This window comes from Calonectris borealis, chromosome 1 (genome assembly GCF_964195595.1).
Source record: "Calonectris borealis chromosome 1, bCalBor7.hap1.2, whole genome shotgun sequence".
In the NCBI taxonomy this organism is placed as follows: domain Eukaryota; kingdom Metazoa; phylum Chordata; class Aves; order Procellariiformes; family Procellariidae; genus Calonectris; species Calonectris borealis.
Window position 1 is genome coordinate 76,876,259 of NC_134312.1, and position 27,962 is coordinate 76,904,220.

Consider the following 27,962-nt stretch of genomic DNA (forward strand, 5'->3'; position numbering starts at 1 on the left):
TTTCCAAAGACTAAAGCACTGTTAGAAACTGTAAATATGTGCATTAACAACATGTCAGCATATTCTACCTTCTATTATTCATAGAGAGATACAGATTATTATGCTTGGCAGAAACTGATAAGACTGATTGGGGCAGGGGAAGCTAGTTGCACAGGTGGACCCAGACGAACCTGTGCGCTCTTCAAGTACAAGTTAATTCCTATCACTTTTTTGAGATGTAAATAAAACCAAGGAAAAACGAAAATGGGAAGTGATGGTTTTCTTACTGTGGAGAAAGTAAGAGAAAGCACAAACAAAAATAGACCTTCCTATATAGTGTCTCAGAAAGACATTACTGAAGATGATAAAGGAAAAGACTCTGAGACCTAGTAAAATAACTCAAGTTTCTCAGACCACAATGCACTCATATTATACTTAATTATGTTTCCATGCAGAACTCCTTAGGGCTGAACGGATTCTCTAGTAGACAAAAACACCAGCTTTCTAGGGTAGCTACTCCACACATGCACAGTAACAGAAATATCCTATAACATCAGAAATGTTTTGCTAGTACAGCTTTTGTTCAAGGGACCAGCGCAAGATAGTACAGAACCGTACTCTAGGACCCTTGCTAAAGCAGAAATGAAACAACCACCCCGTAACTGTTGCCTTAGTTCAGCTCTAAACTGTAGTTTCAATTATTACCAATTCTTTCTGCAGCCATTATCCCCTCACTGTCATAGCCCTGCTGACAAAAAGCGGGTCAAATCATCATGCAACATTCCTCAATTCTCAAATACAGTCAAGGGCAGTTCAGTATTTGGGGAAAACACTATCAATGTAAAAATTGCTAATGAAGACAGCCTTCCATTTCAGCTGTGATCACTGTCAGATAAACTTTATACATCACTTCAGCAGTGTCATTTCTGGAACTGATACAGAATTTAGTGACCTCTGCAGAATGCAATTCATAAATGTAGAAAGAAAATAGCAACAGGCACACATAGCTTCAACTATCCTTCTTTCCAGTAAGTTAAATAACCAATCATTCTTTTAGGAACAATAAAAGATCTGTTCAAGTGTTTCAAAATCAATGCTATACTGTAACAGTACAAACGAACATGTGACAGTGTTTCATATTTCAGATTAAATAAGATTAATTCAGATTTTAAAGCAAACTGAATCCAGCTTCTAAAGAACAGTTAGGAGCATTTAAATTGTTTGCTTGTGTTAAAGTGGGGGAGAAGGTTGCTTAATACTTAGTTTCATTAACATGGCCACTGAAAAAAGAAACTCTTGAATTCTGTTTAAACAGATTTTCAGCCCAATGAATCTGAGGTAAACTTTAGTCAGGACTCCTCCTGTTTCTAGGCAATTTAATTTTCTGGTCCTGAAATGGTAATTACGGCAACAAGGACAGAAGACCTTTACTTACCACTTAGTAATCTACACAACATGGGCTGCTGACCTAGTAGAATTAAATATCCCCTACAAATGCTTACTTTTTTTTTTTTTTAATAAATATAACAAACTGGCTCCTTACAATGTATTAAACTTACTGGTCTAAGCTACCTACAAGTATCACTCAAGTATTAAGGTCATAGATCTCATTTAACGGCCTTCCTTGTACATATAATTTGACAGGCTAAGCTAGAAGTAAATTCAGGTTTTTTGTGTGTGGTGTGTTTGTTTGTTTTCTAAAATCACATACAGTACACTTAAATCTATTTTAACAAGGCAATTGAAACATCTAAAGTTTTCAGTGTACAAAAGCAGGTGCTGCTTTAAAACAGGCATATGAGATCAAGGTTAGGCAAACAAGGTGGTGGAAGTTTTTCTTTGGTTCTCAAGGTTTCACTAATCTTATTAAGGGTTTAGAGAAAAAAAAAAAACCAGAATAGCCAGTCTTCCTTATGATTTTCAGAGATCTGGATACATGTTACTTGTCTTTATATAGCTCTTAAACACACAAATCACTCAAATGTAGAATTCCCAAATGCAATAATGTGAAATGAATGCTTGATTTGGTCAACTAATCTCAGAAAGACTAGTCTTTTCTACCTTTCTCCCGCTTTTCAGGAAAAGGAAAGCTTTTTATGCCGTTTTCAATTAATGCTTGACTGAAGTACAAGTAGGTCAGCCATCTACCCTACAATCTAAATTGGACTGAAGTTCAAGGAAACTGGGACAAGAGGCCCCATTAGCTACCAGTTCTTGCACTTGCAATTACCATTGTGTTTTTTCATTTAATAAGGCTGTGCCATCACTGACTATGGAACATTTAAACAGCAGCCTTTAACCTGCATCTCAGCAACAATTAAACAACAGAAAGAAGAGAGGTAAATAATACAAAGTTCAATCTAGTGCTCTCTCAAGAGTAGAGTCTAAGAAACCTTAGTGTTGAAAACTCAAGTATGCAAGACTACTTTTAAAATATATATAGTCTATATCCAAAGTGGATTAAAATGTTGAAGCAAAATATTAGTAAAAGCACATAATACATAACTTCCTTTGTTTGTCATGCATGCTACCGAGTAACTTCAGCATTTTAAATGGTTCCACAATGATTCTCAAAAACAGAATCAATTGCTACTAAAGGTAGGTAAAGCAAGGATTATACACCTTTTTTGCTTTATGAACAAACTTAATCTAAATTCATATGTCAGTAGCCTCTACACTCACAAACTAGTGGTATGATAGTCATAACAGATGAGAAAAAGCAGGCACAAATAGTTTCAGAATAAAGTGATCACATTTCATAAGCTATTTAGTTTACTGCAAATCATTCTACACATTGTAATCAAAGCAAAAAACTGCATAACATTAGACTCCAGAAAGTCTGGAGTCATTACATTCAAATGCAACATCCTATTTTAAATTAAAATAGAATTCAATTGGCATTTTTGCATGATGCATAGTAACATGAAGTAATCAGAATAGAAAAGGTTAGTATCATGGAATAAAATAATTCTGGAATTAAAATATCAAACTTGCACAAACTCAAAAGGAATGGCTTAAGCCAGATTTCTAGAATGTACTTTGCATAAACCATATATATATGGCTTATATGCACGCACGCATATAAAAACAGCCAATGGAAAATAATTCTCCTCAGTACTACAGAGTTTTTGTGCCATTAGCCATTGGGAATTTTCAGCAATCTTATAAAAGGTGCTACCAGGGTCCATCTCCAACTCACGATTTTACTACCTAGTTAGTGATCTTGTGCTTATGAATTCAGCTTGAATGTCTGAACAGATTACACACTGTATTTCCCTGTGAAGTGCTGAATTTGTCCTCCAAGATTTGAACGCACTGCATTCGAGCAGTGTAGGATGGTATCATCATACTTATTTCCAAGCAGGGAGATGGGGCGGGAGGAGAATGACATATAGCCAGAACTGCACCATGACACTATAAAGGCAGGGCTCTGTGTCACTGGTCACACTAGTATCTCAGCCAATATTCTAGAATAGCTCGTGGTTACTGAAATGAGTCACCTGTCTACATATGACTACAGTTACAAAGCCATATCTCCATATGGCTCGTCAGTTAAAAGGTTGAGCAGCAAAGGAATCAAAAAAAGAAAAAGATTGAATGGTTCAACAGCTGAAACAGCTGCAAGTTGAAAGCTTCAACGATGCAGAAATGCCTTAAAAGTGTCACTGAAAATAAGACTTCTATTTGACCAAATATTCCCCAAGAAAAACAAGCCATATGCTTGCTCAATTAATAATAAACTTCACGTTTTAGTATCTTTACCATATAGTAGTGGGAAGAACAAAAGAGGTATACAAGATTTTTAAATATTGTAGAAAAAAGCTTAGACAAAGACAACGAAGAAAGTGTGATAAAAAATGATATACAAAATATATTATTTATAATATTTACAAGTAACATATAATGATCTTCTACATAATCATACTCTTTAATGTCACAGGTCAAGTCAAGAACATTTCAGCTGAGAACACCTGTGAAACTTAAGTACAGGCATTTTTCACTTCTGGTTCTGAAGGCTTAAAGCCTTAATATAATCATCTGATATAAATAGCATTAGAAAAAGTAAGCCTGCCTCTAGAAAACCTGCTAAAACCTCTTCATTTCTTGTTTCTGCACACCATTTTTCTATTTTCAAAACACAATAGCTTTACTGGAGGGGCAGGCATTCCTCCTTTAGTTCCTAGCATACATCAGAGGCAAACTGTGATCTGCCCAAATAGCAAAGCATACCGAATCCTTTAGATTGACAAAAGCCCACCTAGACCCACAAAGCTAACATCAGCTCTAGTAATAAACAGTACACATGGTAACTCCTCAGTCATTCATTGTAAACTTTCTCGGGAGGGCTAGAAGTTTCTCTAATCCACTAAGAGAATCCCTCCAGTAACTACAGCTATGATCTTGGTAACATCTGTTTGTTTTTAATAGAGGCAGCTCAATAGCTGAAGAGTCATCTTCACAAGTAACCTTCAAACAATCAAGCTAGGTCTCAGACCACTGCTGTTTTAAAGAGCGATCAACTGTCCTTACTCCTAAAGCTTAAGGGTACAAAGCACTCAAAGGAACAAAGTAATTTCAAATATGTTTTAAAAATATACTTTGGGGGATGTCGTGGTTTAACCTGGCAGGCAGCTAAACACCACACAGCCGTTTGCTCACTCCCCCCCAGCAGGATGGGGAAGAGAATTGGAAAAAAAGTAAAACTCATGGATTGAGATAAAGACAGTTCAATAGGACAGAAAAGAAAGGGAGAATAATAATAATGGTAAAAGAATATACAAAACAAGTGATGCACAATGCAATTGCTCACCACTAATGCCCAGCCAGTTCCCAAGCAGCCGCTGCACACCCCCTAAGGCCAATTCCCCCCAGTTTTTTGTTCAGCATGATGTCATATGGTATGGAATATCCCTTTGGCCGGTTTGGGTCAGCTGTCCTGGCTGTGTCCTCCCCCAGCTTCTTGTGCACCCCCAGCCTCCTTGCTGGCAGGGCAGTATGGGAAGCTGAAAAGTCCTTGACTTACTGTAAGCACTGCTCAGCAACAACTAAAACATCAGTGCGTTATCAACATTATTCTCATCCTAAATCCAAAACACAGCACTATATCAGCTACTAAGAAGAAAGTTAACTCTATCCCAGCCGAAACCAGGACAGGAGATGTATATTTTGATTTACTAAGGTTATTTCACGACGTGCAAAGAAGTGTTTCAGACATATGTATAATTCAAAAAAAAGAACACTAAAAGCATGAAAGGGATGGCGAGTCTAGCTGTAAGGTTTTTCTTGCCATTGAGTATTATTAACCTCTGGTACAACTAGCTGAAGGCTACACACACACACACACATGCTCCTGTAGCAAAGTTTCTTTCTTTCCTTTTGTAACAAGGAAGCTATCCTCACAGCAGAAGCAGGAATACTAACATTTCTGTTTAACTTGAAATTCAGTTTATACCGAAAGAACTTGTACAACTGTCCGTATCTGAAAGATAAAATAATAGCTGCTTCACTGAGGCAAAATATTTGATGCATCAGAGCCACCCAAAAAAAGAAAAATAGATACTATACTTACAACATAATTGTATTTTACCACATCTAAAAAACCAGCATTCATAAAGAATGTGCTATATAAAGTATTCAAGAGCTTAATAACCTTAAGTTGATTCCTTAGACAACATGCATTTATTCTGTACTTTGCAATTTATGAAACTGAAAATGAAATTATGTTCAACTCTAACACCTTCAAATAAATTGCCTACCTTTTCCCCTCATAACTGCTACAAGGAATTTGAATATTCAGTACGCTTCATCGGAAGAGAAACAATTTTATTACCTAGTTTACATTTCCCACACTATCTTAAAAAGCCTGTAGCCATAATTCCAATCCAAAATGCCAATTTTGAAAACAAAGGTGGCTAATGTTTATTGATCCCTGAATGGACTGGTTACACTCTAGTACTGGAAACACTTTGCTCCATTTGACTGAGACAAGCAATGAGCTAGTTAACTATGACAGTTTACCAGACTTTGTTTTCAAGAGGAAAGAAATCCTTTTCCTTTCAGCTTCCCAGAAAATTAAGGTAAGATCTATTCACATTTTTAACGCTAGATTTTATGGGAAGTCAATGCAATAATTGATTAGATTGGCAAAAGATAAGGATTATAATGAGGGTCACAGGGATCCTGAAAACAAAATCAAGTCCTTGGAGTTGATGAGGCTGGACTACTCAATACGTCAAGTAGGTCTTCAAAGAGTGTTCAATAGCCACACTTTGCTACAGTAATCAGATCCCATAAGAAATAATTCATCTGAGTATTTGTAAACTTATAATGATCACAGAATCACAGAGCAGTCCAGGTTGGGAGAGACCTCAAAAGATCATCCTTTCATGGGAAAGGGAACCTAGATTAGATTATCTATCACCCTGTCCAGTTGCATCTTGAAAACCTCCAGTGATGGGGACTCAACAATCAGTATCTATCAATTCACAAGACATCTTCAATCATTCAACTTCCAAAAGACAAGAACTAGATCACAATCAGAAGAGCACCATTCTCACAGCCAGGTACATTTAATTTGCTTGTTTCCCCTCCTGTACACACACACACAATTGTAGTCCATTTTTCTTTTTTTCTTATTGCAGCCAAAGCCATTAACTAATCCTTTAACTATGAATTCTAATACCTGAAGAAAAATTTCATGGTTCCATAACTTTTTCTGGTACAACACAGAAAATTTAAGCTGTACCTAATTCATGTAATGATATAAGTTTTCCATTATAGTCCATTTTGCATAACGAAAATTGCAAATACACAAGTAACTAATAGCTTGAAAGAACACTCATTTGGTACACATGTACTCAACAAAATAGTCTTTGTCCTGGGCTTATTACGTCCTGGTATAACTATCTGTTTCTTATCATATGAATACACTTTTATTGTAACATCCATTGGCATGAGGTTTGTTCTCTTTATTAACCCCCCCTCAGTATTGCATTGTTATCTCATATTTCCCTCACACAATTATTAAATATTCAATTATCTGATATTGTGCTTAATGCTGCTCTGAGAGCATAGGCAATCCAATATTACAATTCTCAACACAAATCATAAGAATGTGAAGAGAGTCAGTAATCATCAATGCCCAACTACATTCCCCCAGAAAAATAAAAGCTTTAAACCCAAAATATTTCAGACTTGCATTTCTACCACTGGCACCTAAAACCCCTTTCAAAGGAAGGCAACTATTATTTAAGAAATGTTTATGTGGTTATTCTTATTTTTACACGAATGGAAGAATTCTAATGACACCAAACCAGTCTAAGCGTAGCCAACATTTTGTTAGAATATAGTATCCACCTGTAATTCAGCTTTGAGAGCTTTTTGTAAAAGAAGCTACAGTAGTTGACACACAATCTTCTGTTGGTCTTCATTCTGAGGCTCTGAATAACAATGCCTGGTACTAACTGGAACAATTTTGAATTGCAACGTAGGAAGTGTTATGTGATACCAGAAGTGTCCTAAGGGTTTTTCTGAGTTCTCCCTGGTTGCTTGTATGAGAATATATGAACTATATCCCTACAGTATTTATCAAATAAAGAAGTTTCTAAAGATAGTCTTTTTAACCCAAAAATAGTGCAGCATCAAAGAAGGCCATTTGAACGGGTTTAGTGCTGACTCACAGCTTTGACTAAGTCCTAGCAAAATTAACATTGAAGTCAGTTTTACTAACTCCACATGGTTCCAATTGACAGACACAAATCAAAATGCAACACCACTGTCCATCTTCTAGTATCTGGGAAAGGTAAAAGTCAATAGAAGCACCAAGTAATAGAAGTAAGATAGGTAGAAAGGAGAAAAAAAGTCATACTAATATCACTCACATAAAATAATCAGAATACAATGCTATAGAAAGGGTTCTTCTAGCTATGCAAAAAACTTCTGGCTCAAGGTTCAAGATATACAAGTATAAATCCAGCACATTTGCCTATAAGATGAAGGCACTGAAAGCTTGTCCAAATTCTGAAAATCTCTAAACTCACCTTTTACATTGCTCTAGTTAGAGTATTTCAATAGTAATATTCCAAGAATTTGTTCAAGAGTTTCAGAATCTGGATGTAAGTTACCATCTGAATTCATTCACCTTAATACAGATACTCAGTAATTCTATATAAAGTTTTAAATTCTAAACAAAATCAGAAGAAATCCAATAACAAATTGTTAAGTGGATTTTCAAGTAGGTTAAGTTCTCGCTTGCTTCAATATTTAAGTTTCAGTAGGCTAGCTTTAGACAAAACTTTACAGTTGTTCCATTTTCATTTTATGCATTTGACATATGTATACCAAATTCCTACTTGTACTTGTCTTTCACCCAAGAGGAAGAATTTTTTTTTTCTTAAAACAGAAAAAAACATTCATAAAGAAAGTTAGCCAACTGGGAAGCAAGATTTTAAAATGTCTTTTAAAGCTTATGTAGTTAGATTTCCAGCATCCCTTTTAGTATTCATAGCTACATAGAACAGTTAAGCACTTGAAATTGGGAGATGGTGAAATACACAGAAGACATGACTTGCATTCCTTCCTCTTTTAGGGCAGATACTATAGCCAGATTGAGATTTTTCACAGGACTCCAAATTTAAACATGCACGCTGACTGATGTAAATGCCTAGGTGTAATATGCTATCCAATAATTCTCATGGGCCAGCATAGCTGCATAGCTAGAGAAAGTAGTTCAAATTTAATTCAAAGATTCATGTGATACATTTTTCCTTGACAATTCAAAACACATTTTGAGAAACATGTTTATAAAATCTTCAGCTTTAAAGGGCCAATTTGTACAACAGCTTTTCATAGTATTTTTTCCTACTTAATAAATTGCATTTTAGGGAGTATTCTAGCCAAATTAGATACTTCACACATCTCTTAATATTAATAATCTCGTAGAAACTTTATAAACTTCAGAGTTGAACTACTAACATCATTTACAACTCAAATAGTCTCAAAAGATATGATACTAGTATAGCATTATTCATTCAAAAAATGCAGTATTTTATCCATTTGTATGAAATGTGAAATAAACACAGTTTTTGCAAATGCAAAAGATACATAAAATGAACACAATGAAAATACCTTTACATATACTTGAAAACATCAAAACCTGTTCAACTCTTTCCGTATTTCCTTGCTATGCAGTAAGATCTCTTGGAAACGGCATAAAAACTGCTAAAATTATTACTGTAAAACTAGTAATTTTGTTCAGCAATAAATTGGTAGGCATTACATGCTAAATTTAGCACAGTTTGTCCTTAATTATACAAAGGAAAGTGTTTCTGCAATACTTAATAACATGTGAAAGCAAAGATGCTTCCTATCTAGCCTGTTTTGCAAGAAAAGGGAGGAAGGCAAAAGGGGCAGAAATATCAAAGATCTCCAATTGCAGTTTCAGTTTCTCTACAGGACTAGTAAAAAAAACCCAGCTAGATTACTTCATATTTTATTAGACTGATCAAAGTCTAAAGCAAAGAAGCCATAGGTTGTCTTGCGTAACCCTAAAATAAATCCAGAATTAATGCATATTCGTTTTATCTACTTGCATGTATCAATTACTGAACTGCTACTGACTTGACAATGATTGAAAACGCACAGCACAGATTTTACTCATGATACCCATACAACTCACAGGATTTACATTCTACCAGAAACTATGTAATAGCCTGATCTAAACCACGTGCTAAAAATACAGTAATTAGATACAGACTAGACCCACATATTGTTCTCTGATACGGGGATATGACAAGCCAAAGCAGAAGCAGCTGCTTATATGCTACTTCGGACAAAGGATTTCTTAGCCAAATTCAAACCAATTTTAAGGTTCACCTACAGATCCTTTAAAACTATATGGATTGTCTTTTAATCTCCTCAAATTTGTGTTTAGGAATATAAATAACGGATTTGGTCCTACCTCAATGAACAGACAAGACATTTGTGATATCCAGTAAGTGAACTTTTACCTTTCCCAGTGCAGTGAACAATTAAACAAAGAAAAGCACGAAGTGTTCTGCAATACCGCTCAGTCTGCTTTCTTGGAAGGATGTTCTCTGCTAGCGAATCTGTGCACCTGCTTCAAAAAAACCCTCAGGTATAACAGCACTTTGCTGAAAATAGCTAAGAAAGCAGACTGGGTAGTATCATAGAACAAAAGTAACAGGAGGATCCAACTAATTCTATTAAATTATTTTTGAGGGACGAGGAAAAAAAAAACCAAGCAGCACAGGTTACAATAAGGTAGGGAAGCAGTTTTTCCAGTCTAGGAAATAAGAGAGTTGGCATGGTTTTTACATATACCTAGATTTTTCCCTATTTAAAAAAAAACAAAAACAAAAACAAAAAAAAACCACAAAAACAAACAAAAAACAACACCAAAAGACCAACATTCTAAAAAAACCACTTGATTCTTTCCACAAGATTGACTCCATTTTGGAAATTAAATATTGAGTTGGAATTCAAAGCTAGTTCTTCAAAACCTGGTTTAACAATAAAGTGTTAAACAGATTAATTTAAATCTTCTGCTAGGAGTTTAAAAAAATTATTTAGCATTCACTTTTTTTTTTAATAAATACAGCATCTCATTACATAAGAATATGTGTTACACATTAGAAACATTTAAGTTACTTACAACTGAGTATTTTAGAAGTCAAAAGGCAAAGACTTTTAGCTCCTTTCTACTTAGAACCTGTTCAACTTGGAAAAGTATTTCGATTCTGTCTTCTAGTCCTTCCACGCTAAAATATTTTAAGCAAAAATTCGAGAAAAAAGCCCAGCAAGTTTACCTTTAGATTTATGAATTCAAGATCATTTGAAACTTATTACCTATTCAGCCATGCATTTAAAATTGGTAAAAATCAAGAAACATAAGTTTAAGTGAATCTTCAATTCCCTTAACTATAGATAGCTTAAGGGTAGAGTCTGTAGGCAATAAGTGTTAAATCTTACTCAGTTGTATTTCAGCAGCTCATGTAGCACAGCTTCAGCTGCTAGGATGAGCAACACTGTTGCATTTATATACAGCACATTTTTCTTATTTTATTACATCCTGACTGTCTTTGGCATACATGAGATTATAAAAGCACTTATACAAAAACTTGTTTACACAACATTCACTTCACAGCTTAGCTTTATAGAAATTATTCACTGTACTGCTCATCTCAATACCTAGCCTGATCATTTTATTACAGTATAAATTTGTTCCGCTGACAAAGATCGATCTGGCCTTCTCCCACGTCCCCAGTCACTCCTCCTAACCCATCCCTATGCCATCAATTCTATTCAGGAAGCCAGGCGCCAAGCTTCATCCAGCTGAAAATTACTCTGCCAAAAATAAAAAGTTTCTTGCTGGATCAAGGAACCAACTCCGGTCACAGCACAGCCACATAAATAGGGCCAACACAGAGCATGTAGCAAGAACAAATAGCTGGGTACCAGGGAAAGAACCCGATTTCCTGTTTTAGTAGCAACACAGACTGCCGCTGGTTTTGAAGTTACTTGCCTTATTCCTGTGAGTAGAAGTGGCAAGAAGCTTCTGAGCTAGTTTAACAAGTTACAAGATGTTATGCTAACAAAAGGAATAAACAAATACACATTCAACACAAAAGATACTCTTCAGAAAGTCTGAGACCCTGTAAGACAGGCAAAAAGATATTTTCATTGTGTATGTGTAAGTGGTAGGCACACAAGAAAGATTAGATTTTTTTGTTTGGGAAGATAAATCAAGCCCATTTAGTATCACTGAAATCTCACTGTACAAGTCACATGACTGAACAGTTTGTAAGTGGTTATAATGTAGGTAGAGAGGATTAAGTGGTCAAGAACGCAGTGGTGACACTTCTGCAATAACATTCATTACTTGTTTGAATTATTAACAACTTTAAAGAACACTAACGCTCCACAGACATTCTGGAACATCTTCCAATAGCTCACGCACCACATGGGCACTAACTGGTATCTACCAGAGACCACTAAAGCACACTAAACAACACAGAGCAGTCAGCTCCTTCTGCAGCGAGCTGCTGTGTGAAGGAGAATGCCGCATTACTGTGGGGCCCTTTGGTCCCACTGACATATGTTCCATGTTTCACTTCCCCAATTGTAAAACTGGCATGGATTTTAACATACATCATAGGTGCATCAAAGAGCACATTGCATTCAACACAAAGGAACTCCATGTATACCGTACCTCAAAAGAGAATGGATGACACAACTAAAAAGAAGTGACTACCTGCATATCAATCCTGAGTTGACTCAGACCATTTCCAGCTTCAACTGAGAAGACTCAGATTTGGCAATCTGATAAAATAATATTACTTTATCACGCAAGAATTACAGGGAATCACACAAGATTTTTTTAATAGCTGTCCCCAAAGCCACATTAGAAGAAAAAAACACAGTAGCTACAGAAACAGCTACACGTGAAGTGGAAGAGAGGGGAAGTTCATGGTAACAAATGTAACAACAGCGAGGAATAATGTAAGACAGCAGAAAGAACACAGAAATAGTTGTAGTTGACCTCAAATATGTTTAAAGCTCCTTTATTGTCCTTATTATAACAACCGTAGCAACAATGCTATCATTCATAAGGTATCAATATTTTAATGTGGTAACAGAGACAGAAGATCTATGAATGCCGACAAATAATCATATCTGAGTGATACGATTATTAGCCCTCAAATTAGAAATCAAAAGGGCTTAGGAGTCCAAACAAGCATGTCCAAATTAGCTTTTGTTCAAGAATTTTAAAATATCATTTGGGAGTCTCCAAGTCATGAACTTTTAAGAAGTTCTGAATAATGGGGAAGTTCCAGAAGGCTAGAGAAAAACTGATGTCACATAAGCAGTTTAAAAGGGACATGGTTAGTTTACTGAAGACAAGTCAATTAAAATGGAACAAATAAGATTCCACTTGAGCATAACAAGTTGATAATTATTATTACATAGGTAAAAAGAAAAATCAATACAACCAACTTCTTAACAGCATCCTCTTTTTTACGAGGTCACCATCCTGAGTGATAATGACTATGCTGAGGACATAAGTTTCAACACAGCATTCAACTTGCTATCACAAGGTATTCGGATTAAGATACAGAATGATACAAGCTCAGTCTGATATTACATTTATTTTAAGCTCTCAAAATACAGAGTCAAGAAATATTATGAAGCAGGATGTGTCCACTGAGCTACCGCTAAGCTATTTACCATTATTATTGGTGACCTCAAAAAAGATCAGGAATCATGACTGATCTACTGCACAGTCGATTTAAGAAAAAGCCTGAGGAAATAGTAAATAACAGAGAATCCAGTGCTGATAAACCTATTTGGATTGTTTGCCAAAATGAGCACAAGCTAAAGACACTAATTTGGAATTCACATTGGGCTGTACCAAGACAAAGTTTAATCTTCCTATCTCATAAAGATGGCCTAATATTTTAAGCATGAAGTTTGAAGAATTCTGAAATGGAGAGAAATACTCAGTTGAATGTGCTCAATGAATTGTAGGATATAAACAAAGTGCTGTGAGGTAGGCATCTAGAAGGATGTATTATCTGACTATTCATCAGAGAGAGTACCCTGTTTCATACAGCAGGACTAATTAGCCAACTGGGCAACTAACAAGGTTGTGGTGGACTCTACATGCATTCTTTCTAAATGGGAAGTTTTCTCTGTGGCTATATCAAATTCCAACAGGGATTTATTCACAGAAGTCCTATGGCTTGTCTTTTTCAGATAAGACCAGATGATTACAAATGGTTCCTTCCTGGATTAAAATCTATTAATCATTCTTTTGCATTTGTACTGTGTACTATTAGCAACTGGATAACCAATCTACTTTAACATTTTAAGAGTAGCAGCAATTAAAATATGTTTATACGAAAGATCACTTCTTTAGATGTCTATAGAATGTCAATGCATGATCCACAGATTAAGAAGTGCCTATTCATTAAAGCCATCTCCAAAACACGCTCCTGAGGATATATCCAAAATTGCAAGAAAAGATAAGGAAGAAAGAGAAGAATAGGAAGTTAATTCTAAATTTGCAAGTAAGTTTACCTATCCTGCAGACAACACAAGTGGGGTACATCTCATTACAACATCTTAAAAAAAAATCTGCATCAAATCATTGCATGTATTAAACCAAAAGCCATAACTTCTGGTATAATACAACCGCTGTCAAATTCATTGTTAAGCCATGTATTGGACTTGCATGGCAAGATTTGGGGTGGGGTGGGGGCTACAGGGATGGCTTCTGTGAGAAGCTGCTAGAAGCTTCCCCCATGTCCAACAGAGCCAGTGCCAGCCGGCTCCAAGATGGACCCACCACTGGCCAAGGCCAAGCCCATCAGCAACGGTGGTAGCGCCTCTGAGATAATGTATTTAAGAAAGGAGAAAAAAAAAAATGCTGTGCAATTGCAGCCAGAGAGAGGAGCAAGAATATGTGAGAGAAACAGCCCTGCAGACACTGAGATCAGTGAAGAAGGAAGGGGAGGAGGTGCTCCAGGTGCCGCAGCAGAGATTCCCCTCCAGCCCGTGGTGAAGACCATGGTGAGGCAGGCTGTCCCCTGCAGCCCATGGAGGTTAACGGTGGAACAGATCTCCTGTGGAGGACCCCACACCAGAGCAGGTAGATGCCTGCAGGATGCTGTGACCCCATGGGAAGCCTGCGCTGGAGCAGGCTCCTGGTAGGACCTGTGGACCCGTGGAGAGAGAGGAGCCCACGCTGGAGCACTTCTGCTGGCAGGACTTGTGACCCTGTGGGGGACCCATGCTGGAGCAGTCTGTTCCTGAAGGACTGCACCCTGTGGGAAGGACCCACGCTGGAGCAGTCCATGAAGAATTGCAGCCCATGGGAAGGACTCACGTTGGAGAAGTTCGTGGAGGACTGTTTCCACGCTGGAGCAGGGGAAGAGTGTGAGGAGGAAGGAGCACCAAACACAACGTGTGATGAACTGACCGCAACCTCCATTCCCCATCCCCCTGCGCCACTCAGGGGGAGGAAGTAGAGAAAAATTGGGAGTGAAGTTGAGCCCAGGAAGAAGAGAGGGGTGGGGGGAAAGTGTTTTAAGATTTGGTTTTATTTCTCATTACCCTACTCTGATTTAACTGGCAATAAATTAAATTAATTTCCCCAAGTCAAGTCTGTTTTGCCTGTGACAGTAATTGGCGAGTGATCTCTCCCTGTCCTTATCTTGATCCACGAGCCTTTTGTTATATTTTCTCTCCTCTATCGAGAGTTGAGGAGGGAAGTGATAGAGCAGCTTGGTGGGCACTTGGCATCCAGCCAGTGTCAACCCACCACAGGCCATCAATAATACACTAACAGTATACAACTTATCTTTCCATTTACGACTGTTTGCTTAACACAGCATGAAAGTTTGCTTTGGGAAGTGGCACTATGAATCCCAGGTTATTGGTTGATCATATTTTATCCATATGTGCTGGTTGTTCCTACTTTCAATTGAACTAACTTTCAAAAAAGACAAAAACCTCAACTCACAGCAAGAATGACTCCCAGCCCTAAAAGTTCCCTGGGCCAAAAAAAAAACTGCTAGTAGAAAGCAGAATAGCAGTAAAATATACTAAACTTGGTGTAAACCAACGGAAACACTAGTAGCCTACCATAATGGTGGACCAATACAAATAATCAATGAGATGGCAATACTCCCAGCTGTGGGCGTAAAAGTTTCTAAGAAATGTAATTGCCCAAAAGAGGAACAGCTAACCACTCAATTTATTTCTCACTGTATTTGAATGACACAAGACTAACAGTGTTCTTTATGTGAAGTTCTCTCCTAACACACAAAGATTAAAGAAAAGTTGTTTAAAGGAAATGGCTATCCAATTTCAGTTCCCACACGTAAAACAGAGTGCTCACATTTTGGAATGGAACCATCACCTCAACCCAGCAAGAACTTGGGAATAATTCCATTCAGTTAAGTTCACCCTAGAGCTTAACAAAGCTGCTCAATGGCTCCTACAAGTTAAGCACAATTGAATGTTGACCAGATATTAGATTACTTAGATTGGTTAGATTATTTCAGGTAAACAACAAAACAAAAAGAGTTTTGAAGCTTTTAGCTGTAACTATTAAGGGACAGAGAGAACCTGAAGACTTTGGAAAAAAAGACTTTTAAAGATGTTATTCAAGGACTGTGGAAGTAAGCATGCCTACAAGCTAACGTTGCATACATGTGGTTCCATTAAATACAAAGAGTTGCTTTAACATACCTAGACCTGTTTATCTCAGATTTATCATTTCTCCTGACAAGAAAGCAGTGTTGTTCCACTCAGTAGTGATCCAGGTATCTGTCAATTTGCCAAGAAAGCCTCCATTAAGGGAGAGGATCAGAGGCATAAGTTAAGCTAAAAAGATATCCCGTTTGTCCTATGACTCATGGCAGATCATTTATTGAAATCTACACTTCACATTACCCCTTTTAAGAAGGGCACATTAAGCATATTGACCCCGCACCCTTTATTTGATCTATTAAGTCAGAAATAACAAAAAAAACCCATCAAACCCACATAAGCTTAAAAGAAGAGTGAAGTATGGCTGTGCATCTGCTATTGAGAACTCAGAAAGCAGAGTCTGAGATGCCAGGTATGAGAACTCTGCTAGTTCTTTCAGAGCTCAGTCAATACACACCTTTTGTTGTTACAATCACCAGTTGGCAATGCATCAGCCTGATATGTGGGGGAGATTAACTTATTATCATACATAAAAATCAGATATAGGAGTCCTATTTGTACTACTCAAGTACAAAGACACAACAATAATAACAAGACAGAAAGAATATCACACTTTGCAAAAAGACACTTCACAATGAAGATCACAGGAACACCACAGTCATCCAGTTTTAATATTAGTAAACAACCCATTACTTTTTAATAAAAAGCTAAGAGTTTGCAAGTACATCACAATTCTGTGATACATAAATCACAACAGGCATGAGAAGATATTTAAAATACATACATAATGTAATTTAAAACCTGCACTCCTCTCCTGCTTACCATACCTAAGCTGTGGTATAGTATGTTCAGAGATCTCTAAAATTATGCTGCATTGTGCAGCATTACATAGTGTAATTTAGTATATTTCTACTAGCAGGTTTTTTTTTTGGCCCAGGGAACTTTTAGGGCTGGGAGTCATTCTTGCTGTGAGTTGAGGTTTTTGTCTTTTTTGAAAGTTGGTTCAATTGAAAGTAGGAACATCTACGTAGGCATCTACTACGTCGCATCTGTAAGTTTATGTCAAAAGATTACATAAAACCCAGCCTTTTTGGCTTCAGTAAAACTGTTTGAAACAAATATTTAATAATATGATTTGACAGACTGTTCTTATCCTCAGCATTTTTGCTGTTATATTGTAGTCTGGTTTGTTATTCACTGGTCTAGAGAATATGATAAAAGGCAAAGAAGCTTGTTTAAAATTTTTGGTCTGTAGATGCCTTGGAATTAATTCTTAACTTTATACAGAGTTCTACACAAGCAAAAAGGGTTAATAACATGCATTGGCCCAAAACCAAACACTGCAAAATACAGGTTTCCAACGCTGTCAAAATATTTACAACATGTTGTGTAAGCCAGAACAGTTTTAAAATATCTGTATATTCTAAAAAGTTGAACCAAACCACATCACTTAAAGCCTTAGAGACATTTTCTTTTTGCTTCAGAGCTCATTACTGTGCAGTGTTACAATATCCATGCTAGCTCTATCCCTATTTACTAATTAGGGCTGGGTACCTTCTCAAATATTGACACATCCTGTCCACCAAGATTCATAGGACTCTACCAATGCACACCAGTTCACAGTGGCTCAAGCGGAATCACTCACACTCCAAGGAGCACACATCAAGGCAGATTCTAAACCAACACCATTAGAGAAATTTTGACTGTTCCCTTCCACCAAGCAAGGTACCTTGCAGGATAGCACATAAAGGAATGACATTCAAGTCTCGTGACAAATTCGACTATAAATGTAGACTGGGAACCAACCCCGAGATACAGCAGCCTTTTTACTATCAACTTCAGGTTATTCTTCCCAACTCCAGTGAGCCAACTAGCCAGGTAACATTCGTATTAAGTACACCATTCTATTCAACCACAGACTCAGAATACTTAGCTTGGTTTATCTCAGTACAGTTACATCACTGTTATTTCCTGTTTTCTTTCTTTTCAAGTCCTGAGAACAATTCATCATTACATTAAGTCAAGTCAAAAATCAGTAACTAGGTTTAGTTGAAAGGAACACCACCACTTCTTGAAGTTTTATGGATTAAGACAGAATTTGGATTGAATCCTATGTTACAAAAAAGTTGTTCATCTTACCGACTAGTCTTCAATTCAAGCATTAGGTACTTCACTCCAGATCTCAGGCAACAAGTCAGTCATAAAATCTTAGAATTCCTTTTAAAAAGCAACAAAACACTACTCCAATGTATTCGTTTACAGGCAACAAATCCATTAAAAAAAAAACTTCAATCTGCATCCACCATTCTCCTGGCTTGTTGCATGAGAAGATGCAACTTTTTCTAGAATCTGCTACTCCCACATTGAGAAAATCATGCACCATCTCAGAAGCAGAAAGCTACCTTTTAGCTAATTTATGTTACTCTCACAGATTCATACAAGCACATACAAGCAATTCTTGACTAGCAGCACTGCTAAGCATTTTATCCTTTGCCATTCCTGTGACAAGCACAGAAGTCTATTGTCTTGCATTTACAGGCTACCAATTCAAGCCACAGTAACCTTTAGGCTCATTTTAACCACAATCAGGGAAGCACAGAATTGACATAAGGACATCTTTAAGCGAGTAGCTCCCTCAGTTCTAGAGAAGGAAAATGTACCCATATGCTGTATCAAACAGACCATGAGAACAAAACTTCTCATTCCTAACACTAAATCATCCAAACATGTCACCTCGTAAAAATAACAGGTTCACACTACTGATTTTCAGACCAACATTCAGGTGCCCCGATACCACAAAAGAAAGCAGACATCTACCCATCAGAAAAATAGATCATCTAGGTATTTTCTGGAAGTATTACTTATAAACATTCATAGATCAAAATGTTGCCCAGAATATCACTTACACAGTCAGAAAGCCATGTTACTATAATGGTATTTCAAATACTAAAGGAATAAAAAAAGAAAGATTAAAAAATACAATTAAATATACACTACAAAGTAAAATCAAGTTTTTGTTACAGAGATGACTTGCGGAATACAGAAACTCTCTCATAAACCCATGACAGTTTAAAAAAAAAAGTTAAAGAACACTTAAGACCATCCACCAAGACGCATACAGCTAGTATCAAGCCCAGCAATCATAAATGCCATCTAATTTGTCAGGTCAATATTAACTACTGCATCCACTTGCAGCATACGCTCTTCAAAATGAGAGAAAAAACATTCAGTAAAAAAAAAAATCCAAAACAGTTTTGCCTATCAACCATTAACAAACTATTTCATCGCTTACTACAATTGTGCTATGTAAAACTTCCTTTTCATACTGATATTGTTGCTTGATGTGTGGTATGCAGTTTAACCCCCAGGGCAGTTTTTAGTGTTTATTCTAGTATGGCACTGCAAAACACATAGACCCTGAGCCAAAGAAACCGACTCTAGAACTGTAAACTATGCACCAAGGGGAGTTTGGAGCACTTGAACATTGAACAGCCATGCCAAGGTTAAAACTACAGAGGACGAGGTAGCACCTGCACTCCTCTCCTGCTTACCATACCTAAGCTGTGGTATAGTATGATCAGAGATCTCTAAAATGATGCTGGATTGTGCTAATTAGACATGCCCCATGTGCTAATACACACTACTGTTTAAGCTGATTCAGTCATAATTGGCAGAATATAACTCTACTATCTTTGAAGGCAAAATGCAAGTTTGACAAAATATAATTTCAGGCAGGTACAGGTATGAAACAGCAAGCACATTAGCCCTTGGTGCTAATAACCTTAATAGTTAAAAACACAATTAAGAAGTTTTGCCCATCTGAAATACAGCTGGCAAACTGTTTTAGTTACCTCTCACCTTTAAGCAGAAATACAAGTCTTCCCTCCTCCTCCTCCCTCCCCAAGAAAGCAATGAAGCAATCTTTTTATATTAATCTCATCTATTACTATTATAATAATGCACCGTTAATGTTTTTACCTTTTCAAAGTAGTGAAAGTGTTCTGTCTTTAGAGAAGGGCTGAACAAACTCTGGAATTAAATCCAAATTAGCAGAAGGGAAAAAATCCCCCCTGTAGTAAGAGAAAACAGTCTTATGGCAACCTTTCAAGCAGTCTATTGTGAGGTTGCGGAGTGCAATAGAAGAAAACAAAAGTGTCTAGCACATCGTAAGGCTCATTTTTTACCTCAGTCTGGGTCATGTACAAATGATCAAACTTACTGAAATAGCTACAGAAATGTGAGCAGTGGTGTACTTGTTTTAAATTATCCTAACTAATCTAATTATCCTAACTAATCTGCAGTTTTAATCAAGAATGGCTACCAAGAAAACTGAACATTTAAAACTGCAAGATTACATTTAGTTTTCAAGCATTCAGTTTTCAAACGTTCGGTTTACAAAGGACAGCATATGTCACTCACACCTTTTTGGCTTCCCTTCCTGCTAGGGCAAAAGGATGAAGCCTCAGAAGACTGAGTCTATCGGCTTTTGAGTCACTCCAACCAGAGACAATCAAGCAGCTGGGAAAGATGGATACAGCAAGCCAGGCAGACACCTTAGATACCCAGTCTTTCTCTAACCAGGTAGCTTCGATGCACATAAAGAGACTTCTGTCTCTCACACAGCCGTTTCACTCTGGGAGATGAGGAGATTTTTTCCACAAGCCAAAAAAGGGAAAGTCAAGAGAGAAGGCGGCAATAGCAAGACCAAGAAGCCTGACTTAGCTGGGTCATTACCGGTACTCAGGAGGCTGTGAGCCGTTTAAAACCTCACTCTCCCTCGTAGAAACACCTCCTCCCACCAAATCTGCATCGTTACCTGCCATCATCCCAGCCGGGATTTCAAAGCCGGGAGGAAAAACCCAATCGCTCAATGTTAGGTCTCCCTGGTCGCGCTCTCCTCCTACCCTCCCAAAACCAAAGCCGTCACCACCACCGAGTGGGTCACTAAACTTCCCCGAGTAGCGAGCTCTTCCCTCCTACAGGAACAGAGCCTCCCCACAGCCAGTGTCGTCATCCCTCGCAAGCCCCAGCCCTGCCCTTCCCCGCCAGGCGCCGTGCAAGGAGAGCTTCACCTTCCCCGCGCCCGCCGGAGAGGCAGCCCCGGCACCGCCGCGGGGCTCAAGGGCCTCCACCCCCCTAGCCCCCCCCCCGCTCCCTCCCCACGGCGCGCGCTCCCCTCGCGCCCGCTGACCCTCCGCGCCGCTGTCGCTCCTCGGCACTGTCGCTCCCGTCCGCCCCCCGCCTCACCGCAGGGGCACCGAGCACCCGCCGGCACCCAACAGGGCCTTCACGGCACATCGCCCGCCCCGCCCCGCCCCGCCCGGCCAGACCTCGCCACGGGGCACGGGCAGCGCCGGCCGCAGCCAGCCCAGGCGCGGCGGCTGAACCAACTGCCCTCCCCGCGCCCGACGGTGGGACCCCGCCGCCCGCCATTCCGCGCGCGCGCGCCCAACCCCCCAAAAGGCTCCGACGGGGATCAAAACCCCGGCCTCCGCCTCAAGCCTCTCCCTGAGGGTAGGGCCCAAGACGACGGCGCCGCCCTCACCTGAAGTGCCAGGAACTGCCCGTCTCCTGTGCCCGCTGGCGGTGAAGGAGGGAGGGGCTGACGAGACGGCGAGAGAGCGCGGAGGAACGCAAGAGAAACCCCAGCGCTCCACTCCTCGCCGCGCCGCCGCACCGACTGCCGCCCCCCGCGCCCGCCTGCGTCCGCCCGCCTCCCCCGCCCCTCCGATTGGCGGACGCCCAGCCGCCTCCCGATTGGGCGAGGGCGAAGGGCAGGCTCCCGCCCCACCGCCGCCCATTGGCTCTCCGTTTCTGCCAATTAACGTTGCTTCCTCGTCGAGGGCTGGAAGGGGCGGCGGGGGCAAAGGTAGCTGGCGGGCGGCGGGGGCGCGGGATGCCGGTGCGCGTGCGGCCGCCGCCGGCGCGAGCTCTCCAACGGTTATCGGGGGCCGTTAGCACTGAGTGCGCCTCGGGGTGGCCCGCGGCCCGTCCCCGCGCCAATCCTGCGGGCCGAGCCCCCGGCTCGGGGGGCACTTCACGAGGGGGGCTCTGGCCGCTGCAGCGCGGCGGGGTACGCGTCTGCACCCGGCGGTGCTGGCGGCTGCCACCCCGCGCCTGCCGGGCAGCCTGCCCGCCCCGACCGGCTCGCCGAAAGGGCAGCCGCTGTGTACGTATGGATAGGTATAGACGTGGTCGGAAACCGCTGGCAGTAACGCTGCGGGCCATGGCAGGGGGCGACGCGCCTAAAAACATCGCGCTTGTGTCCCGTTTCCACTGCGGGGGGCCGTGAACGAGCAGAAGATTTTGTTTCCCGAAGCGGAATTTGACCGAGCCGATAGATCCCGAAATGTGAGAGGGACTTTTTAACGCCCGAAAATGGTGAAGTCTTTAATTTCCCTTCTGATGCCGCGGCAGTCCCGCCGTGTAACGCAGTGCCCTCTAACACCACAATGCGGCAATGATGGTGCTGCATTTCTTACACTTTTCCTCCGGCTCCTGTCTGTCAGCTGAAGCCGCGTCTTGCTGCGGGAGACACCGCAGGACTTCGCGGGCTTGTCTGTCAGCTGCATTTGAGACAGAGGTGGCTCAAGGACAGAGCCACCTTTAAAATAACATTGCTGATTTGGTTAAACCTCTGTGCACGGAGGTACGTGATACTTTAATAGTATCACAGGCAGAACTGTTACTCCAGCCCTTGCCTATCTTTCAGACTTATTTGCTTTAGACAGAGGATTATTTCAAGTTCCAAGCAGCAGCCATCACGGTAACCTTATTTCGTCCCTTCAGCCTTTGCCTTCTCCTCCACCAATTTCAGCATTTCCCTCCCATCTGCCCTTCTCATCGCTGATCTGTCTCCAGTGTTGTCCCAGAGGACAGCCTGGTTTGAGGACAGCGAGAGCTCTGGATCATTGGGTAGGGCTGCAAAACAGTCCTAAGAGTACTTTCCTCTTGGCCATGTTTCTTATGCAAGTCTGCATATAATCAGCATAGACGCCAAGTCTTCCTGTACTCTTTCACTAAGTGCATGACTCATTAACTTAAGGAGTTTTAAGTTCACTGGCAATTTAGATTAGCTCAGTAGGACTGCGAGATCATAGCACTGGAGTGAACTGGTAAATTTTACCTTCTGAAGAAACATTCTTAAAAATTTATTTGAATTAACTGCAGTTAACATTACTGCAAAATTCTGTCAGGTTGGTAAGCTTTCTAAGATTTAACATGATTTCCCTGCTCCCCAATCTCCTTTTCATCTCTCTCCTGTGTTGAAAATTAAAGGTTCATGTTTGAGAGGAGGAATCTTGAAATTTATTGCTGTTTCTTCTCTCACTTCTGACCACAGATGCGCTTTAGTTTTCCACATAGTCTCTCTCATTAAATATAAGATCAAGCTTTGCATAAACCAGCTCTTTCTACAGGAGATTACAAGTGATACATATAATCGTAAATACAGCTCTTTCTGTGTGGACACGAATCAAGCTTCCGTTTTGCCTAGAGCATTGTCAAAGCTGGAAATCCTCCCCGCCAGAACACTTAGACTTTCTTCAACCTCAACATCAAAACAGTCATTCATCTCTTTGTATGGTCAAATAATGCTCAAACTTGTTCAAAGATTGAAGAAACAGAATAGGAATTCAGTGTAAATCATAGCGCTCCCTGGTAGAACTAAGTTCATACCGTGATGAAAGGGAATTCCATTTCGGGAGAGGACAGAAGTTCAACCTGCAGCCGGTGGAGGACTGACACAAAAAACCCCCAACTATTCCACACGGTGTTGGTTGAATACCACCTTGTGCCCCCAAAATCACTTCACCATGCACAAAACCCGTGCGAATCACAAATACGCTGCCACCTGTGAAAATCAGGGCTCACATTCTTATATTAGGCCAGTATGGGGTATTGACAGTAAACGGAGCAAGAGATGTATATTCAGTCCCAGAGTCTGGTTGCAAAAACTGTCAGACAGTCTTTTAACAGCAAACAAAATAGTGCCTTTTTCTTCAAATCAGCTATTCCCATGCATGGACTTTGCTAGGCCTCTGTACTGCTTATACATTTTCTATATATATTACATATATTACTTATTGTTATATCTATTACATTATAATCTGTGTATATATACATAGTATATATTTTATTACTATATTTACATATATATATTTACTATACCACATATTTTTTAAAAATGTATATATACATATAGGTACAGCAAATTTAGCCCTCGTGTCACAGTGCAAAGGCAGTGGCGTTGTTTTGGGAGTCCTCTTCATATGGAACTTGTACTGGTTCTGCCTTCCAAGGGAATGGAGGGTGATCAGAAATGAGTAATTTACACAACATTTTTATACTAACAACTGGATTCAGATTTTAACACAACTTGAGAAATAACAATTGTGTTTTCCAGCTTTCCACTTAAACATCTTTATAAATCTATTAACATCTTTATAAATGCTATGAAACATCTTTATAAATGCTATGAAATCATATTTTTAAAGATAAAAAGGTAAAGGCAGGACTATTAATTGGAAAAAAGAAAGTTCACTGAAAGACAATTTATATGAACATTGTAATTTAATATTTGGAGGTTTCTCCAGGCATCACTTCAGGGAATAGTATTTTCAAGCTGCTGAATATTCTCTTCTGGTTGCAAGATGTTTCCTACGCTTTTTACATTTAGATGAAAAATGCTTAGACACCTTTGGAAGCCAGTAAGGCAATAACAGCAATCAGAATTTTAAAAATACATTTTTAATTGTAAAGTTTTTGCTCTTTTTCCAAGTGTACCATTTGAAACAATTCAGAAGCAACATTATTAGCGTTGTCTTAGTCTACTTTTTGGATCAACGCTATTGATCTTCCTGTGAATTACCTCTATACGCAAAAGCAGAATTTGTCTGCATTGGGGTTAATACACATGGTGCAGTAATTTGACAGTTTAATGTATGTATAAATATATACAGGCTTGAGGCCACGTGCACTGAATAAATACATATATGCACTTGAAAAACTGCTTGGGGAAATATACCTCAGTGGTTAATAAAGTACTATTTTTTTCAATTTATAAAATGTAAATTATCTTTATGCATATTCAAACACTAAATTTTTCTTGTAGTGAATTAAAAGAGATTAGTGGTCTGATTATATCTATCATCCGTCATGCAACCTCACAGCATGGTGACACTATTATGATGCCATAAATAATTTACTGATATAGTGAATCATACTTTAACATATTAATCATTCGGATTTTAGTATTTTGATATTTTTTCCTAAATATTAAAATTCAGTTGTTCTCTGAACATTTTCAGTTATATTCAGATTGTGACATCCTGGGAAAGATTATCTCAATCTTTTTTCTTAGAAGAAAGACTAACAGTCTACGCAGCCCTACTGGTAAGCATTTGATTTAGACTGTTAGGAACAGGACAGGAAGTTTCTGAAGAAAAAAAAAAAATCATCTCTCTTTTTAGATAAGTATCCCACGGTTATTTTTGCTTTTAACACAATCTATTTTTAAATATGCTTCTTGTGCCTTCTGCTGTCCTCAGAAATTCCATGTGTCCTTTTAAGCACTAATACTTTCTCTGTAAAGAAATTCTGTCTCTTGGCTTCACTCAGTACAAATTTTATTGGTGTTTCTTGACTCTTGCAGTAACATTTCAGCATTCTCTTCAGAACGTTTCTCTCTAGCTAAGAAAGCCCAGGTGTTATATATATTTATTTATTTACACTTTAGATCTAAATTTAAATCCTGAACCATATTTTGATTGCAAATGCAATGCCATTAGTGATTATATATGCCAACCAATGACACAGAATTTCAGAATATTAAATTTAATTCCACTCAAATCAATCAATTTCACTGTTTCACTGCCCAACTTTCACTGGGAAAGAACTTTTCACGTATAAGACATGTTCTTGTCTGAAATATTCTTTATTATCTCCTTGTTTTTCACATTAATGTTTTTAATCAGTGTTTCATACTGTCCAAACTTTCCTATTTCACAACAATTGTCTAAGATTATCTCAGATGTGAATGATATACTTTTAGTAGTACACAATTTGAGAGTAATTAAGGTATAGAAGACTCTCTGTCAATGGTAAAGATATCCCTATGTCATAGAAACTGGAAAAGTTCTGACTATGGACTGCTTCAAGTATGGAGAGTTTCTTTAATCTTGCCTAAGCTTTGATGCAACTTTAAAAAAGTGGAAAAAAATACAGTCTAGCACAAACAACTTCCTACTATTCAGTAAAAACAATCAGTTTTTCCAAGATACTAATTTATGTTCCTATTTCTGCTTATTAATCGAATTTTTAACAAAATTGTGGCTAAAGTCAGCTTGTCCCAGCTATACACATTTAATTTATTTTCTGCAGAGAATAGAGGAATAGGGTTTTTTTGTTTTTGTTAAGAAACCCTACAGGTTAGCATAACTAGCTCTGGACACCAGTGTTATGTTTTGATACCTACGCACCGGATGGCACGGAGTCCTTCCCACTGAAGGCTTGAGTGAGCTATTTCAATAAAGCAGGCAAAAAATGTAAGTTGCTTTCTGTTTTTTCCACCTAAGCAAACTGAACAGTAACTACTTCAGAAACAGCACTAGTTTATAAAGACAGACTAAAGCTCTTCCTTTACTACAGATAAACGAGCTCTGCCTGACATGTTCTGCTGCTGAAATGCAGGACTATATATCTTCTGTGAAATGTCTATTGTTTTGCTAAGTTTATAGCAGGAAGTGAATCAGGAGACAGGGACATTTTAGGCAGAAGTTCTATTGTAAAGCCAACAGCAACAAAGTAGCTTTAGGGATAATACTGTTTCTTTTATTCTAATTAAGTTCCTAAAGCCATATAAAGAAGCTATTCTGTGGGAACCTTATTAATTCCTTCCATGTCAAAGAATTAATAGGGAGAAAGGTTAGGGCCCAGGAAGCAAGCCCCACTATTCAACTCTAGCAATAAGCTCCTTCTACACTGATGTCATTATAACAATTCCCGTAGCTGTTTAGAGCTTGTCTATTTAATTCTTCATACAATACTGTCGTTATGCCAGTGATCACTTGAGCATATGAAGAACAGTATTTTAGGACTGAGACGCACATTTATTTTAGCTCTGCCTGACAAGTTATTACACTAGCCAAAGTCAGAACTTTTGAGAAGTGTTATTTCTGATTTATTTTGCTCCACTGAAAGCTGAAACAGTTTCTTTATCCTACAGTTAGATACTTTTGGAGAATGATTGGCCTAGGGCCATGGTTAGTTACTCAGAACTAAGAGCTTGTCTGCTTGCAGGGATTCAGATTTAAGCCCACTCAAGCCCTCTCCGTCAGAGGTAAAACAGTCTTTAGTCTTTTGGAGAATTAGGCTCCGGCAAAAAGAGCTACTTCACCTTTGAATGAGAGCATCCACATGAGGTTTAACATCTTTTATTACACACATTAGCATCACACCTTTAGTCAACTCCCCTTAACTCCTATAGTAGACGCATGCCCCAAGTGGCATACACATCTCTCTAATCACATCAGTCCCAGCTGATAGCAGAGCATGCCCCAGGGTGTTATCAGTTTGTACACCACTTTGTACCATTAGTTCTGTCCTACTACAGCAATAGATTTAGTTAAGGACGCAGGTGTGAAAAGTGTAAGATTTTATCCCCAAGTAGGCAATTAAAGTTTTCATTTCCAGTTTCTCTTCCTCCTTACCAAGATTTTCACCTTTACCTTTCAAGGCCATGTACAAACAAG

At 38.9% G+C, this 27,962-nt stretch overlaps 1 protein-coding gene across 4 annotated transcripts in view; it reads right to left on the minus strand.

The window, feature by feature from the left end:
* PACSIN2 (protein kinase C and casein kinase substrate in neurons 2) overlaps positions 1 to 21,933 on the minus strand; it is a 65,930-nt gene extending 43,997 nt beyond the window's left edge. For 2 of the 4 annotated variants that reach the window (XM_075161625.1, XM_075161603.1), the window contains exon 1: positions 21,758 to 21,924. The gene's annotated coding sequence lies outside the window, so the exon portion shown is untranslated. Of the gene's footprint in view, positions 1 to 16,251; positions 16,273 to 21,757 lie in introns of those variants that run through there. The other 2 variants (XM_075161635.1, XM_075161614.1) reach the window with 2 other exon arrangements.
* Between the last annotated feature and the right edge of the window lie 6,029 nt (positions 21,934 to 27,962).